This window comes from Siphateles boraxobius, unplaced genomic scaffold, assembly GCF_051911475.1.
Source record: "Siphateles boraxobius isolate OS27281-9 unplaced genomic scaffold, OSU_SipBor_1 145, whole genome shotgun sequence".
NCBI lineage: Eukaryota > Metazoa > Chordata > Actinopteri > Cypriniformes > Leuciscidae > Siphateles > Siphateles boraxobius.
Genome location: NW_027508750.1, coordinates 65,958 through 84,191, shown reverse-complemented (window position 1 = coordinate 84,191; position 18,234 = coordinate 65,958). Strand labels below are relative to the sequence as shown.

The 18,234-nt window shown below is 39.5% G+C and overlaps 1 long non-coding RNA gene across 1 annotated transcript in view; it reads left to right on the top strand.

Moving 5' to 3' along the window:
- The window catches only part of LOC143738502 (uncharacterized), a 50,379-nt gene extending 33,215 nt beyond the window's left edge, over positions 1 to 17,164 (top strand). The window contains exons 2-3 of the long non-coding RNA XR_013203889.1: positions 13,215 to 13,770; positions 14,011 to 17,164. This is a non-coding gene — a long non-coding RNA (uncharacterized LOC143738502). The remainder of the gene's footprint in view (positions 1 to 13,214; positions 13,771 to 14,010) is intronic.
- The last annotated feature ends 1,070 nt before the right edge of the window (positions 17,165 to 18,234 follow it).

The window sequence follows — 18,234 nt, the reverse complement described above, 5'->3', positions numbered from 1 at the left end:
TGTCTTGGTCAGGGACACATTAGTGACTCACACTGTCTTGGTCAGGGACACATTAGTGACATACACTGTCTTGGTCACGGACACATTAGTGACTCACGCTGTCTTGGTCAGGGACACATTAGTGACACACGCTGTCTTGGTCAGGGACACATTAGTGACTCACACTGTCTTGGTCACGGACACATTAGTGACACACACTGTCTTGGTCACGGACACATTAGTGACACACGCTGTCTTGCTCAGGGACACATTAGTGACACACGCTGTCTTGGTCACGGACACATTAGTGACACACGCTGTCTTGCTCAGGGACACATTAGTGGCTCACACTGCCTTGGTCAGGGACACATTAGTGACACACACTGTCTTGGTCAGGGACACATTAGTGACACACACTGTCTTGGTCAGGGACACATTAGTGGCTCACACTGTCTTGGTCAGGGACACATTAGTGGCTCACACTGTCTTGGTCAAGGACACATTAGTGACACACACTGTCTTGGTCAGGGACACATTAGTGGCTCACACTGTCTTGGTCAGGGACACATTAGTGACACACACTGTCTTGGTCAGGGACACATTAGTGACTCACACTGTCTTGGTCAGGGACACATTAGTGACATACACTGTCTTGGTCACGGACACATTAGTGACTCACGCTGTCTTGGTCAGGGACACATTAGTGACACACGCTGTCTTGGTCAGGGACACATTAGTGACTCACACTGTCTTGGTCACGGACACATTAGTGACACACACTGTCTTGGTCACGGACACATTAGTGACACACGCTGTCTTGCTCAGGGACACATTAGTGACACACGCTGTCTTGGTCACAGACACATTAGTGACACACGCTGTCTTGCTCAGGGACACATTAGTGGCTCACACTGTCTTGGTCAGGGACACATTAGTGACACACACTGTCTTGGTCACGGACACATTAGTGGCTCACACTGTCTTGGTCAGGGACACATTAGTGACACACACTGTCTTGGTCAGGGACACATTAGTGACACACGCTGTCTTGCTCAGGGACACATTAGTGGCTCACACTGTCTTGGTCAGGGACACATTAGTGACACACGCTGTCTTGCTCAGGGACACATTAGTGACACACACTGTCTTGGTCACGGACACATTAGTGACACACACTGTCTTGGTCAGGGACACATCAGTGACACACGCTGTCTTGGTCAGGGACACATTAGTGACACGCTGTCTTGCTCAGGGACACATTAGTGACACACACTGTCTTGGTCAGGGACACATTAGTGACACACGCTGTCTTGGTCAGGGACACATTAGTGACACACACTGTCTTGCTCAGGGACACATTAGTGACACACACTGTCTTGGTCAGGGACACATTAGTGACACACACTGTCTTGGTCACGGACACATTAGTGGCTCACACTGTCTTGCTCAGGGACACATTAGTGACACACACTGTCTTGGTCAGGGACACATTAGTGACACACACTGTCTTGGTCAGGGACACATTAGTGACTCACACTGTCTTGGTCACGGACACATTAGTGACACACACTGTCTTGGTCACGGACACATTAGTGACACACACTGTCTTGCTCAGGGACACATTAGTGGCTCACACTGTCTTGGTCAGGGACACATTAGTGGCTCACACTGTCTTGGTCAGGGACACATTAGTGACACACACTGTCTTGGTCAGGGACACATTAGTGACACACACTGTCTTGGTCAGGGACACATTAGTGACACACACTGTCTTGGTCAGGGACACATTAGTGACACACACTGTCTTGGTCAGGGACACATTAGTGACACACACTGTCTTGGTCAGGGACACATTAGTGACACACACTGTCTTGGTCAGGGACACATTAGTGACACACACTGTCTTGGTCAGGGACACATTAGTGACTCACACTTGCTCAGGGACATATAAGTGACACACACTGTCTTGGTCAGGGACACATTAGTGACACACACTGTCTTGGTCAGGGACACATTAGTGACACACACTTGCTCAGGGACATATAAGTGACACACACTGTCTTGGTCAGGGACACGTTAGTGACACACACTGTCTTGGTCAGGGACACATTAGTGACACACACTGTCTTGGTCAGGGACACATTAGTGACACACACTGTCTTGGTCAGGGACACATTAGTGACACACACTGTCTTGGTCAGGGACACATTAGTGACACACACTGTCTTGGTCAGGGACACGTTAGTGACACACACTGTCTTGGTCAGGGACACATTAGTGACACACACTTGCTCAGGGACATATAAGTGACACACACTGTCTTGGTCAGGGACTCATTAGTGACACACACTGTCTTGGTCAGGGACACATTAGTGACACACACTGTCTTGGTCAGGGACACATTAGTGACACACACTTGCTCAGGGACATATTAGTGACACACACTGTCTTGGTCAGGGACACATTAGTGACACACACTGTCTTGGTCAGGGACACATTAGTGACACACACTGTCTTGGTCAGGGACACATTAGTGACACACACTTGCTCAGGGACATATAAGTGACACACACTGTCTTGGTCAGGGACACATTAGTGACACACACTGTCTTGGTCAGGGACACATTAGTGACACACACTGTCTTGGTCAGGGACACATTAGTGACACACACTGTCTTGGTCAGGGACACATTAGTGACACACACTGTCTTGGTCAGGGACACATTAGTGACACACACTGTCTTGGTCAGGGACACATTAGTGACACACACTTGCTCAGGGACATATTAGTGACACACACTGTCTTGGTCAGGGACACATCAGTGACACACACTGTCTTGGTCAGGGACACATTAGTGGCTCACACTGTCTTGGTCAGGGACACATTAGTGACACACACTGTCTCGGTCAGGGACATATTAGTGACACACACTGTCTTGGTCAGGGACACATTAGTGACACACACTGTCTTGGTCAGGGACACATTAGTGACACACACTTGCTCAGGGACATATTAGTGACACACACTGTCTTGGTCAGGGACACATTAGTGACACACACTGTCTTGGTCAGGGACATATTAGTGACACACACTGTCTTGGTCAGGGACACATTAGTGACACACACTGTCTTGGTCAGGGACACATTAGTGACACACACTTGCTCAGGGACATATTAGTGACACACACTGTCTTGGTCAGGGACACATTAGTGGCTCACACTGTCTTGGTCAGGGACACATTAGTGACACACACTGTCTGTCTTGGTCAGGGACACATTAGTGACACACACTGTCTGTCTTGGTCAGGGACACATTAGTGACACACACTGTCTGTCTTGGTCAGGGACACATTAGTGACACACACTGTCTTGGTCAGGGACACATTAGTGACACACACTGTCTTGGTCAGGGACACATTAGTGACACACACTTGCTCAGGGACATATTAGTGACACACACTGTCTTGGTCAGGGACACATTAGTGACACACACTTGCTCAGGGACATATTAGTGACACACACTGTCTTGGTCAGGGACACATTAGTGACACACACTGTCTCGGTCAGGGACACATTAGTGACACACACTGTCTTGGTCAGGGACACATTAGTGACACACACTGTCTTGGTCAGGGACACATTAGTGACACACACTGTCTTGGTCAGGGACACATTAGTGGCTCACACTGTCTTGGTCAGGGACACATTAGTGGCACACACTGTCTTGGTCAGGGACACATTAGTGACACACACTGTCTTGGTCAGGGACACATTAGTGGCTCACACTGTCTTGCACAGGGACATGGAACACAGTGGGTTCGAACCTGGGTCTCCCACACCAAAGGTATGTGTCGTATCCATTGCACCATCACATGACAAGAGGAGGTGTGTTTAAGCGAGAGGAACAACTCACCGTAACGAGTCAATATTTGCGTCTCTGAGGACGTTTCCTCTTTTTAGCTCATCACAAGGTGACAAACTCTTTCTCTTTCATTTTGTGTGTCATGATCCTTGTATTCTTGCCTTGCACTCTTCCGCCCTCTTCTGGTCTCACTCTCTATTACATCCATTTACACACACACACACACACACACACTTTTTCACATTTATTATATCATTCGCTCTCAGCTGTGTCTCATCACATCAGTTACACACACACACTCATTCACATTCATTTGATTTCGGGATTTCCCGTTGCTGGTCCTGACCGCACATTTCTGTTCCATTATCACTGAGAGACTTTCTGTTTTCCTTTGGATGAGACATTCTTCTATTGGATTTACTCGCATTGCGACCACCTGTGTTACTCAGCCTGAACTGTTTATTGCCTATTAAACTTTGTCAAACTGCCTTTGCTTTTGGGTCCTCTCTCCTACACGTGACAGAGGAAAACAGAAAGTCTCTCAGTGATAACGGAACAGAAATGTGCGGTCAGGACCAGCAACGGGAAATCCCGGAGGAGAGGACGGGATGGGTCCGCAGAGAGCACGGGAACGCCAATCCTAGGACCACTCACGTATGCTGGAGGTTAGATGACGCAGAGGCGAGGTGAGAGTTGTAGTTTAGGAGCCAACACCAGACAGGACACGACTAAGGTGGAGACTGACACAGTAGGCAAACAGGTACGTAACATTGAGCAATAGTCTGACAAAGAACAAAGAAAGGAAGGCCTAGAAATAGAGAGTCTAATCAGAGAAAGTGGGAAACGGTTGGGAAGGAGAGAGACTGATGTGATGAGGTGATGATACACAGCTGGGAGCAAATGATGTAATGAATGTGAATGAGTGTGTGTGTAAATGGATGTAATAGAGGGTGAGACCAGAAGAGGGCGGAAGAGTGTAAGGCAAGAATACCAGGATCATGACATTATTAAGATATTTTATTTATTTAATTAAATCTGGACATTTATCTTTCTATTTTAGTGAAACTTAAGTGGAGTTTTTTCATGAAAATTAATGCATTTGTTATATTACATATATACCGCAAACTACAGATATACATACGGAAGAGAAAGAGGAAAATGGCAGAAAAAAAGACTAAATATGCTAAACATGATCTAATACAATATTTTGAACAAAAAACAAAACAAAAAAAGGCGCTGATAGTCGAAAAAACAGCATTAATAGTGACAAACCAAACTGAGTATTTATGATGTTTAAGATCAAACACTGTTATATAGCATTCATTATCATCCGTGTTTTATCTTATCCGGTGTCTGAATGTGTTAAATCAATTATAAACTGTAACTTTTCATTTGCTACAGGAAAAAGGATAATAGCTTACTTTATCCATTACAACAACGGCTCTATCAAATGTCTATGATCGTGACTTTCTGATTGGCATCGGAAAACTTGTTACGGGTTTTGCGTTCGGGTCAGACTTCATCTTTGCTTCGGGAATTGCAGGGGCTTTCCGAAAAGAAAAAGACGCTGCAGAAGGGGTGGTGAACTGAAAAGGATGCTCGTTTCGCCAGTAATAAGCCTCTAGAGGCAAATAAACCCTTAACGATCCTACCCAATGGGTTTACAGTGCGTATCATATGCACACAAAAAAAAAAAAAAATTTGGCGAGTATATGGCACGAGAAATACAATTCGTGTAATAGATAAGCATTTTCATGTGATCGTGTTGCAACGATACAGGGCTGCCAACTTTTGAGTTTAACTTGGAGTGAGAATTTTAGTGGGGGGTATTATTGCTTGACACAAATTTCACAATTTCAATTCAATTCTGTGATTTGATTCCGATCTTGATTAGTATTTTAATGAAATAAGTAAAAATAAAATAAAATATGTAATATACTGCACATATTTAGCAAAATACTCCTCTCTATAGCTAACTTTTCTAGTCAACAAACGTGTTATAGCTTAAATGGTCAATAAATGTATTTCCTGATGTAAATGTAACGTTAAATGTGACATTGTTCTCCAGCTGTTTTATTGACCTCTTTCCGCGGTAGAAAAACACTGATACACTGCGCTACAAAGACCTGTCACGTCATATTTACTAGCGCCAAAACGGTATTTTGAATTTCGAAATAAAATTGACAGAATCTGAGAGCTGAGAATTTGTTTCATATCAAAAGTCTTGCTCTGTCTTGTCTGTCGGTGTCAGTGTCCTCTTTGCTTCGCATTTTTCCTCTGCATGAGAAAGAGGGTGTGTGGCGTGAGAGTGTGTGAAAAGTGTAAATCTAGTGAGTCTCACACAAGAGACAGGAGACAGGGCTAAATGTTGATGAATTCTGGGCAGCTACTCCCAATTTTGCCGATAGCTTTCAGTTGAATCCTATCTGAGTTTTGAAGTCCAACTGTGTAAAATTGATTTGGAAAGTCCAGTCCTTGTTAACTTATTTACAGTGGTGGAACATAGGCGCCGATACCGTGGGTGCTCCGGGGCTCGAGCAGACGAGCACCCACGGAAAATACCGAGCACCCACGTGTGTGTCAGACTGCCAGTAGGCTACATTCATTTAAAATTAAACATTGCAGTTGGTGCTATGTGAAGCGTCTGTCACACTGTGATTGGTTATGTCGCTGTCAGTCGCCTGCTCCATATCCTATCCACCAATCACAGCGTTTCTCGGATGAAAACGCCTCTGATCGCGGTTACTTGTCAGTTAAACTTTTGATCTGCAATGCTGTCTGTATTTGTGAGAAGTGCCGCTGTCCTGAGCTATGGTCCTGAGTTGAAAGATAGTCTACTTTACGGCTTTATTATCAAGTAAATGGGTGTGTGCGTTCGTGTCGGCGGCTGTCCGTTTCCTAAAAGGGGTCGCACACCGGACGAGAAGCGCAGAAGTCGAACACATTATTCTCTATGAGTGTATAACTTACACACACCGGCGGCGCCAGCTACGGCTATAGGACCTTGTTCAAAATCCTGCCGTGCCACAGAGCGCGATTTACATAGTTTTATATTAAATTTACATTTATTTGTCTCAAATCGTCGTTAATGTACTGACTTCAACCTGTGCTGCAATATACATTTATTTTACATTCATTTATAGAAATCAGCTGCTTTAATGAAAATTGCTGACGTTATCGGATTTTCAGGTGATATTCTCAATTCATTCAGTTAACGGACCCCCGGTTGTATTTAATTGTACAGTAGGGGAGACCGGGGACAGTCGCAACAGGGGATGGTTGCAACATGTCATTTTTCTCCAACCAGAAACAAGCTAGAGTAATGACACTCACTCTGTCATGCTCAATTGGATGCCCCTCTTGCAGAGAAAAATCAAGGAGATTCCTGAGCTTCATCAGGATTTATTGAAGAAAAACTGTTTTTAAAGTATGAAAGTATTTATTTTCTTGAGCTTTGTTTTTGTTAAACTGTCGTCACTGTTTTTGTGATTCAGCTCAAACTTATATGGTTTAAATGAGTGATATGTTAACTTTAAGCTAGTATGGTTAGTATGTAATAAGGTCAATTGTTTAGCTAGCACAGGAAGTTTTATCATGGCTTACAGGGATTGGGATGCCGTGTACAGGGATGTCCCCGTATAATGCATTAATATAAAAACAGACCACATAGCAGTATTTTTTTTAAAAAATTCATAAGTTTTTACTTAAATATAATATAGTTCATCAAGTTGTAGCAAGGACAGGAGGTTTATGTTTATGTGTGTGTGCATGTGCGCACATGTGTGCAGATGTCTGTGACCATGCATAACATTGTTAAAATGAAAAATGATAATATAAAATATAGTTTTTAAAAAAAATGTTTTACATGACAATAGTCTAAATAAAAGTTAATTGCCTCACAAATTGTTCCATTCTTCCTATGTCACTAAAAGCTGACTGTATTTTATATCAATTTGAATATTTGAAATCTGCACATAAGGCCTACTCATCTAGACAAATCTATAATTGTCATCTATTCAAACCTGATGAATAAATAACACTGTAATATTATTATAACTTACATTTTTGGTAATAATCATTTTGCTAACCCTGACATATATTGTAATATATTGTATTTGTAAGATGTTGCAACAGTCCCCGGGCCCAGGCAACATCTGACTCCTCACGTTCAAATGCAAATTGTGAAAAATGTCAATTCTGTAATTATCTTTAAATGGTTTAGACTATTAACATACAGAAGTAATAAACAATTGGTTTGTCTAATCCAAACCGTCTCTGAGTAACAGAGCCAAATGCAAAAAGTGTTGCAACTGTCCACGGTCTCCCCTACAATCGTAACATAGTAGCCTACATACATTATCTTAATTCCATAATGTCCTTAAACAGAACATTACAATATTGCTGGCCATAAACTGACAAAGTGCGCGTCCGGTGTGCGATAGGCTACCTCGAGTTGTCATAGACGCAGCGCTGCGCTTCTCGTTCGGTTCTGAAATGCAAACATTTTTTGACTAGGCCTAACGTTACTTTCTTTTTTTTTTTTTTTTTTTTAGGGCGTGCGCCCATGAGCACCCACGGAGGAAAACATAAATCGGCGCCTATGTGGTGGAATATACTAAAAAAGTGTTCTTAAGTAAAAGTAGCCTACTGCAACATATGAAATTATTTACCTGAGTAGGCGACTACAATGAGGCGATGTTAGCAATATGGAACACTCATGTGTGAGACATCCTTAGATCCAATTTGTTAATGGTTAATCTTGCATACATGCATATAAATAGGCTACAGATGGATATATAAGGCTATTTCTTTTTTCAAATGTTTTTACAGTAAAAATATTGTGCTGAATTATGTGCGCAGCGGCAGGTGTTATAAACCTGAGAAACCGATGCCGCATTTGCGCTTGCTCTTCCTCCAAAACTGCTTGTTTTTCAGCTGTAGTGATAAAACCACACATATTAACTGATGTCCATATCAACATTTATGCATTTGGCAGACACTTTTATCCAAAGCGACTTACATTTCAAGGTACACATTTACATTCTTATCAGTTCCCTGCGAATCGAACCCATGACCTTGGCGTTGCAAGCACCAACACTACTGTTTGAGCTACAGGGAAGTATAGTTGGCAGTTGTTTCTCCTGGGAACCTGTCTTGAGTCTTGGTGAACCTTTGTGTGTGTTTTGTTACTGAGCTTTATACAATTTTGGTGAAATTCAGCAGGGGTGGATGTAACAGGGTTACATTTTTTTTAAACTATTTTTACTACAAAATGACTGTTTTGTTCATTTAATAATTGTTTGGTGATCCCTTGTGGCGACATAAATAATTAGTGGGTCGTTTGCCCTTTCACCTGTGAGAATTATTACATTATGAACATTTTATTACATTAATAATGTAATGGTTATTAGTTATTACTATTTGTAGTTTCAATATTATGAGTTGCTACAACATAGCATTAAAGTAGATCCCCTATAATGATCATGCTTTAGACTGAGAATAGCATTTCAAATATAATATTTGTTATTTATATCAAATATATATGTTGGTGTGTATGTTTTCTGTTTATGTCGATTTGTTCTGTCGTTCTGTAATGCTGTTACTCGTCTGCAGTGTGTAGGCCCTATGCGGTGCGTATGTTTTTCCGTACCCATGTTCACAGGTTAAAGCTTTCACATGAAGGTATTTTTAGTGCAAATACACTGAGCGCCTGTGACAGGGGAATTTGTAGTTGTAGAAAATAGACACACATGTGTACACAAACACAACAGTTCTTCATTGCAGGTGCACAAATCCTATTCTACAAATCACAAATTAAGAAACTTGTACACACACAGTTATGCTACAGTTGCTGCAGTGAATATGGTGCAAATCCATTCAGAATCAGAATCAGAATCAGAAAGAGCTTTATTGCCAAGTGTGCTTGCACACACAAGGAATTTGTTTTGGTACTGAGGCTTCCAGTGGACATATACAAATACAAATACAACAAGAAACATAATACTACAAATTCTAAGAAAAAAAAAAATATATAAAAATACATGAGAATAAAAGTATCACAGTTGGGTTTAGTCTGAATAGACATTTTCAGATTTACAGATTGTGAACATATTTATAGTGTTTTGAATATTATAAATAAATAAATCTACATTTAAGTATCACCTGAGTTGTTGGGTATTCACACACCCACATCAAAACATGTGAAGTCAGGAGAAATGTTGCTCATCCGCTAATCAGTATATGAATTCATCCAATGAGAGTTGCACACTTGTAGAATATTTTCTCACAAATCTCTTGTTTTTTCCTTTTATATTTTTCTACAACAAACACAAGTACATGTACATAACTACAACTGCTTGAGTCTCAAACACTGTTTTCCAATTTCAAGTGACTAGTTTCGCCCGCTCTCCCTTTTGCATCATTGATCTATGTGAAATGTTGAGCAAATTAAAGTGAGTTGTGCATCTGTAGAGGCAGTGGGCGGAGCCTACATGAATATTCATGAGTTTTAATTAGTTCACGCTCTTAGTTTCTCAGCAGGTTTCACGAGTTCACACTTACATACAATTAGAGGGAGTAAAGTTTAATGTGTATTTGGCGTGCTGTCCGGGGGCAGGGCTTCTCGGAGCTCGGCCCGAACCCAGAGTATTCCCCCCAAAAGGCTAAAGCAGAGGAAAGCCCCTATCTATTTAAAAGAATGTTGTGGTCGATAGTGTCAAATGCAGCACTAATATCGAGTAACACTAATAGAGAGATACAACCACGATCGGATGATAAGAGCAAATCATTTGTGACTCTAATGAGAGCTGTCTCAGTACTGTGATACGGTCCATTTCTTTCTAGAAAGGAACGCAGTTGTGAGGATACTGCCTTTTCTAGTAGCCTATCTTTGACAGAAAAGGTAGATTCGAGATCGGCCTGTAATTGACTAATTCTGTGGGATCAAGTTGCGTTTTTTTAACAAGCGGTTTAATCATAGCCAGCTTAAAAGTTTTTGGTACGTATCCTAATGACAAAGATGAATTAATGATATCATGAAGAGGATCTATAACCTTCAGTTGCTTCCACTCAATCCAAACACAAGGTAATTAACGATGTCCGGATATGTGAGCGGAGGTAGTGTGTCTGGATCCGTAAGGCTAGAAGGGCTTTTAAAGCTTGGGCTGAGTATACACAAAAACAGTCCCTTTATTTGAATATAAGAAAATAAGTGTGTGTGTGAACGAACTCGTCTTCGAGATTAACTTGTTCTAACGCATTTTTAGTCAATAAAATATTAACACAATAGTACATATTTGACCATTATTTTTTTGACATTATACAGGGGAAGCTGAGCTTCCCTTGCAGTCTTAAAGAAATCGCCTCTGATCTAGTCTCTATATGAGATCTATGTGTAGATCTATATGATGTCTGGTGTGAGGACCATAGACATAAAACGGCGCCGCCATATTGCGGAGGGCAACTTTCCCAGAGCCTACCTCTCATACCGGGAATAGAGAAAAATGCACTTTTCGTGTGCTGTTTGGGGCTGTAGGCCTACAAATCGCCAAACAACTGAAAACAGGTCTCGAGGAATTACCTTTCATAAGGGCAAAATGCACATTTTAAATATGCCATACTTTTCATAAAGAGAAATGAGGTCTAAATCACTTGCAAAGAAACGACAAAAAAAAAAATTCAAATGATTTCTGGAACGAAATCAAAAGAATGAATAACTGTGAAACATATTTTCCAATGAATATTGAATGTTTAAGCGGTTCAGAGGAAATTACTCAGTTGAACAGCTCATAATAGTGTTCCTGCTATAACTGTGTTATAAGTCATTCCTTTGCAGTGAATAACATTGATAATAATGAAGATGTGTCTGTGTCAGATATGATGCAGTTATGATGCTTAAAGATACTAAGACATGTGATATGGATAAGATTTCTGCTGAACATTTAAAATGTGTAAACAGAAAACTCTGTCCTCTGCTTGTAATTTGTTTTACTGTGTTTTTAGTTCATGGTATTTTACCCGAGTCTATTTTATCTGTGATGTTAGTGCCTATTATTAAAGACGAAGCTAGTAAAATAAATACAGCATGGATAATTACCGGCCTATAGCACTGGCCATTATTATATAAAGAGGACTTTTCTGAACAAGTTGGAACAGTTTGTCCTGAACATTGACAACCAGTTTGGTTTTAAACCTAAACATGGCACAGATGTGCGTTTTGCTCTAAAAGGAGATTCTAGATTTGTATAACAGGCATAATTCCAAAAAAAATTGTGTTTTATTGATGCCTCTAAAGCCTTTGATCGTGTAAATCATGAAATTGTGATGTTTCAAGAAATGCGTTTTATCAATTCAGAAAAACTGTATGCTAATAAAGCTTTGATGTAGATTTGTTTTCTGCATCAGCAGGACATTCATCAGTTCCTGTGGGAAATGAGGATCAGGAGAGAGATGAGCGATTAAAAGTTTGCGGTAAAAAATACTTTCTGAAGGCTATGACTCGAGTTAGTGACTCTGACTTTTTAATAGACTTCAGACTTGGCTTGGACTCCACATGAATGACTTGTGAGTGTGGGAACCCATTACCCAGTGATCCATTCAACCATTGGCCAGAGGTTTGAACTGAAGTTATTCAATGTCTCAAAGTATCTTTTTACTAATTCGTTATTTTAAGTATACATTATTATTGTCACGATTAACAGCTGGAGTGCCCTTGATGGCCACCAGAGGGCACTCCACCCAGGATTATTGCCAGTATTGCCAGTGACTACTGTCACTGGGGCAGTACCCTAAGGTACAAAGCAAAAAAAGATTACCTATATAGAAATCAAGCATCGAATCAATGTTCATGTGTCAACTTTAAGAGCATTGAATCAACATCTCTTTTGCACCCGCAATTAATGTTGAATTTGTTTTTTATTTTGTCGTTGAATCAATGTTCAACATCATGTTTGCACTCTCAGGAAATGAAACACAACAACTACACCTGACTTAAAGCAACACAGCCTGAAATCAACTGCCAGATCTCAGCAGAAGAGGATTAAACAACTCCACAAACAGTTACCAGCTTCACTAAATAACCAGATTTACTTTATTTATGCCTTTAAATAAGCCTTTAAGCTACATAAGTTCTAACATAGGTTTAGATGTTGATTTTTTATTGGAAATGTTCACCATTATGGTGATCAGTGTTTGTGTTAGTTGAGCAGTTTGACTCTTGGTGTACGCTTGCATCACACATAGATGAGAGACAAATCTCTAATGCACTTTAAAATATGCATTTGTAACAGATATTTCTGTCATCTCTGACATCTCTTGTCGTTCGTCATTAACTCGAGTTGTTTCGTACACACTGTGTAGAGTTTTTGTAGATGAGCTTGTCACTGAACTGTGTACAGAACAGGATTAAGCACTAAAAATTTAATTAAAAACTGAATTTATCTGCAGTGTGTACGTGATAGGCTTTAATTACTGACAAATATAACATTTTAAAACAATAACATGATTGAATCTGTAGCATCAGTTCAGACACTCTATTTATATTATGACGATAACCAGTTTTGTATCCAATCAGGCCTCCTGATAAAATCACATTTATATATTGTCATTTATCATCATCATTGATTATTATGAATATTGTAGTGTTAATCTGAGATGTTGTAATAACACTGAGCTCATGCAGATGTTGATCAGGAGTTGATCTGATGTCTCGTGATATGATGTTATATCGCTTTAATGAAACTCTGTCTGTGTGATTGAACAGATTCAAATGAAGAGGAGAAAGAAAATCAGCAGAAATCACAGATCAGCAGAAAACAAGAAGACTGAGAGAAAAATGGAGGACAGAAATGAGACACAAACCAGTGAATCACGAGAGGAAAGAGGACAGAGACTTGTCAGATCGAGCAGTTTAGAGATAATAAAGCCAGACTGTGAGTATTTGATCATTATTGAACTTTAATCCTTCATCGATTTACAAATAACCCAGTTGGGAAAGTGCTACACCAACCCATAGTTGAGTTACTTGTTGGGGTTATTTTTAACCCAAAAATTTTAAGTGAGTAAATCTTCAAACTGATTCTTCAGGCTTTCTGCACTATAGAATATTGAAGCTTGTGATTGTTGTGATGGAGAACAATATCCCATAAACTCCATATATTTGTGATTTCCAGTCTCCTGTAATCCAGACGGGCCTGTAAAGTTTGATTCTGATGTCAAAACTCGATCAACATCAAACCCTTCATCATGTTCTCAAGAACACACAACATCACTGACATCATCATCATACTCTTCATCATCATCATCATCACCATCATCATCACTGACATCCATCAGCAGCTGAAGACCTGAACATCTTCATCATCATCATCATCATCATCATCATCACCATCTTCATCATCACTGACATCCATCAGCAGCTGAAGACCTGAACATCTTCATCATCATCATCATCATCATCATCATCATCACTGACATCCATCAGCAGCTGAAGACCTGAACATCTTCATCATCATCATCATCATCATCATCATCATCATCATCATCATCATCATCTTCATCATCATCATCATCATCATCACTGACATCCATCAGCAGCTGAAGACCTGAACATCTTCATCATCATCATCATCATCATCACTGACATCCATCAGCAGCTGAAGACCTGAATATCTTCATCATCATCATCATCATCATCATCATCATCTTCATCATCATCATCATCATCATCACTGACATCCATCAGCAGCTGAAGACCTGAACATCTTCATCACCATCACCATCATCATCATCATGCACACTTTTAAGATAAAAAAAGTTTATCAATGAAAATGATCTGCCAAAGGGGTAAGAAAAATAAGACAAGATTACCCCATTGGCAGGTCATTTAGCTTGTTTTAAGCAAGAACTCACTTCATTTTTTCACCTCTTCACGTCAGTCCTGCCGAGCCTGAGCTTCAACTCATGCTTGCAAAACCTGTCCCTGAACCTTCGTGTCAGTCAGTCTTGGTTCGTTCTACTTTATTAGTGTTATGAGAACCTTCTGCCTGTCTGCACCGGTTTATATCATATTGTAAGTTAACGCTTTGAATTGGAACTTTGGACTCCTCATCTCCTTCTGCCTACACCACACCGTGACAATGGCATTAAGTAAATGCCTCTCGATTTAAGAATTTTTAGATATTTGGACTGGAAACAAGACAAAAATATTAAGTAAGGAAAGCATTTTTTGCAGTGTAGACCTGATCTAATTTGGATTGCCAGTAAACTCTCAATATTTGTCTGATCTAAATGAACAACAAGGGTCTACACTGAAACATGGGATGAGGCTCTTAAAGGTACAATTGATGTTAGAAGAAACGTGAATAAAATTACACTTACACATTGGTGATAATAACAAAAACTATTTACCGTTTTACATTTTGGTATTTACTTTTTCCTTTTACAGCAAAACCTTTCTATTTGGTACCATGTCCTGAAAGATCTTAATAACCTCATCTTTTATGATTGGGATGTCTTTTTCAATGGCCAAAAACTCAAAGTCTTCCTGCTTTTTCCTTTTGGCTCAGTGCCAAGACCTTCACTTTTACTCTGTGGAGTTGATTCTGAGGCACGTTTTTCTCGATTTCTTTCACATAGCAGCAAAATAGACTTAAAATACTCCGTCATTTTTGGTCATACAGACTTAAGAAATATGAAAAAATAAACTATTAAATGTCTACTTTTGTATGTGTCCAATTACAATCGAAATAAAATATTGTGCTTTTGTAGAATAAAGAAAATAAACAGGGTGTGCTTTCTGGCTCTCCGTCACAGTGAACTTTTTCTTTTGAGCACGTCTCTAAACTTAAACAAAACTCAGCAAATACTATTCACCCAGGCATGAGCAATATATCTTTATAATCGTTTAAGTTTGTACTTTTAAATGATCTAATTCATAACAAAACAAATATTCTCCGTTCATGTGAACACGACTCCACGCATATTGCCTTTCCAAACAAAAAGTGTCTTATAAAATTTAAATCAATGTATTGTTTTATGTGAATGATTTGGCAGGATGATTTTCAGATCATTTTGAAGCAAAAATTCTAGGCGAGAACATCATTAGTCAAAAGTCTTGTGGACACATATTTAGTGTGTGTTTTGTGGCCTTATTTCAAAGGCTTTAAGTTTTAGTTTTTCCACTAACCATGCATAAACAATATTCTTTCAAAAATACAAACATGTACATACATGTTGCTCACATATTATGGTAGCCCTGTTTGTGCTAAAAAGAGTACAATGACAACTTTGCCATTAATATGTTTATAAGCAACTGAAAAATGCACAAATGTCAGGATATGTCAAAACATCTCAAGGACCCCAAAAACACCTCAAACCCCAGAGGGAGAACAATCATATTTTAAACACAATTGTTAGGCTTAGTGCTAATTCAATATATGTTCTTGTAATATAATTACTCTTCCATTCAAATAATTTACCTTTCTTGCAATCAAACTCTAGCATATTCAGAATCCTTTACAGGGTTCCCACTCTTTTCTTGAAATGATTTGTCAGGACTTTTCCAGGACATTTTCAAGACTTTTTCAGCTGCTACAGTGCGAATCAAGTTATCACAACTAAGGCTGGGCGATATACCGATATTATCATATCGAGATATATTTTGAAACAGATGTCATATTGTACCTACACCGTTATATCTGTATTATAGTTGTGCAAAGATTGTTGTTTCACAATGCTACCTGCTTTCCTCTACTTGCAATGCCATACTACTAAAACAGAAGTTATTCTCTACTTTGCTATACACTGCTATTTTACTTGCTGATATCAGTTTAAAACTCCAAACTCTCACAGTCAAGCTGTATTCGCAATCAGTCACTAACGTTAGAAAATATTAACTATTATCGGACTTCTAAATTAATTGCATCTGCTCACACCAAGGCACATTACGCATCTGGTATACATAATGTCATAAACTGATGAGTTATGTGTTTGACTCTAAATTATTTTGATTTATCAAATCTTTGTAACCGTTTTTGTCAATTATATTGCTGAATTGGATAGACCCTTTGTAAAGCTAAATGTGTTTAAATGCAAAATCCATTTATCCTACTGGTGTATGAAATGGATCTGAAGTAAAATATTCTGACAAACTAGGGTAAAATGCCAGTATATATCATATATCCCAAGCTTTGGAGAATTGCTATTTTCTACAATTGTACCTTATATTTTGTACATTTAACCAGTTTGCTTAAATGATTATTCATCTCAATCTTTCTCTCTTGTACTTTCTCAAATATTTTATGTTCAATAAATCACCAAAAAAAATTCCTTCACTTTATCTGTTTACTGTTTACGTACAGTGCATCTGACACATGCATTCTTCAAGTAAAAATGAAAATCACTGCAAAAATAAATCAAAAATATAAATATCAAACTCAAATCCTATCCTGCAGTGCAAAAAGGTCAATATAAAACAAAGCAATGTCATTTCAATGTGCACATACACAGTATTTTGATAGAGCTGAATTCATGACGTTTTACTCATTCTCATGTTTTTGTTTCTGCTGTCGGACAATAGAACAAGTGTGAAATACTGACTGGAACGTGGCCCGGTAAGACTACCTGTTACCCGTCGCTATCTCGAAGCTGTCGTCGTGCTCGCTACGGCTCCACTAAAACCAAAAATATATTTCACGCAAAGGTATGAGTGACGACATGCCCACAGCTCTCCACTGCTCCTCTGTCACTCCACAGGGAGACGGAGAAAAACCTCTCACTCGATATACTGCGATACAGCAACACTCTTTAACAGAGAGTCGCTAGCTTTGGCCCTTCTTTGGATAAATAAATCCTTACTTGGGTCTGAAAAATCAATAAATCTAGCAACTAAGACAGATGAAAACACTGGGAAGCAGAACTGTTCTAAGGAAATGTGCAATTTGATTGGTTGGTAGCGTCACCAGACCTGCCAACTTCATCAAAATATTTTGAGTACCACTTGTGTTGTGCAGCTTTTTTTTGCAGACTTTTGCAACTCCATTACTTTGCACGCAGTAATTTCCCCATTCACTGGCTAGAAATTGGTTATAAAAAAACAATAAAACCTATATTTTTTATTACACTACTTTTAAGAAAATATAGACATTTTGTACTGTACTGGCCACAATCTTTAAATGTTTTTTGCCCTCCACATGGCGTCGACAGTCTGCAAAACACACACACACACACACACACGTTCAGCAAGACTGCTGCTGAACATGATTGATAGATTTGCTAAGAAAAAACACCTCCCAAAACTTTATTTTTATTTTTTTCACTTAGACTTCGGCTCGATTGTTTCCACAGTGAAAGTAACCTTACGCGTAACGGTTCTCATTTACCAAAAGCTGGCAGGT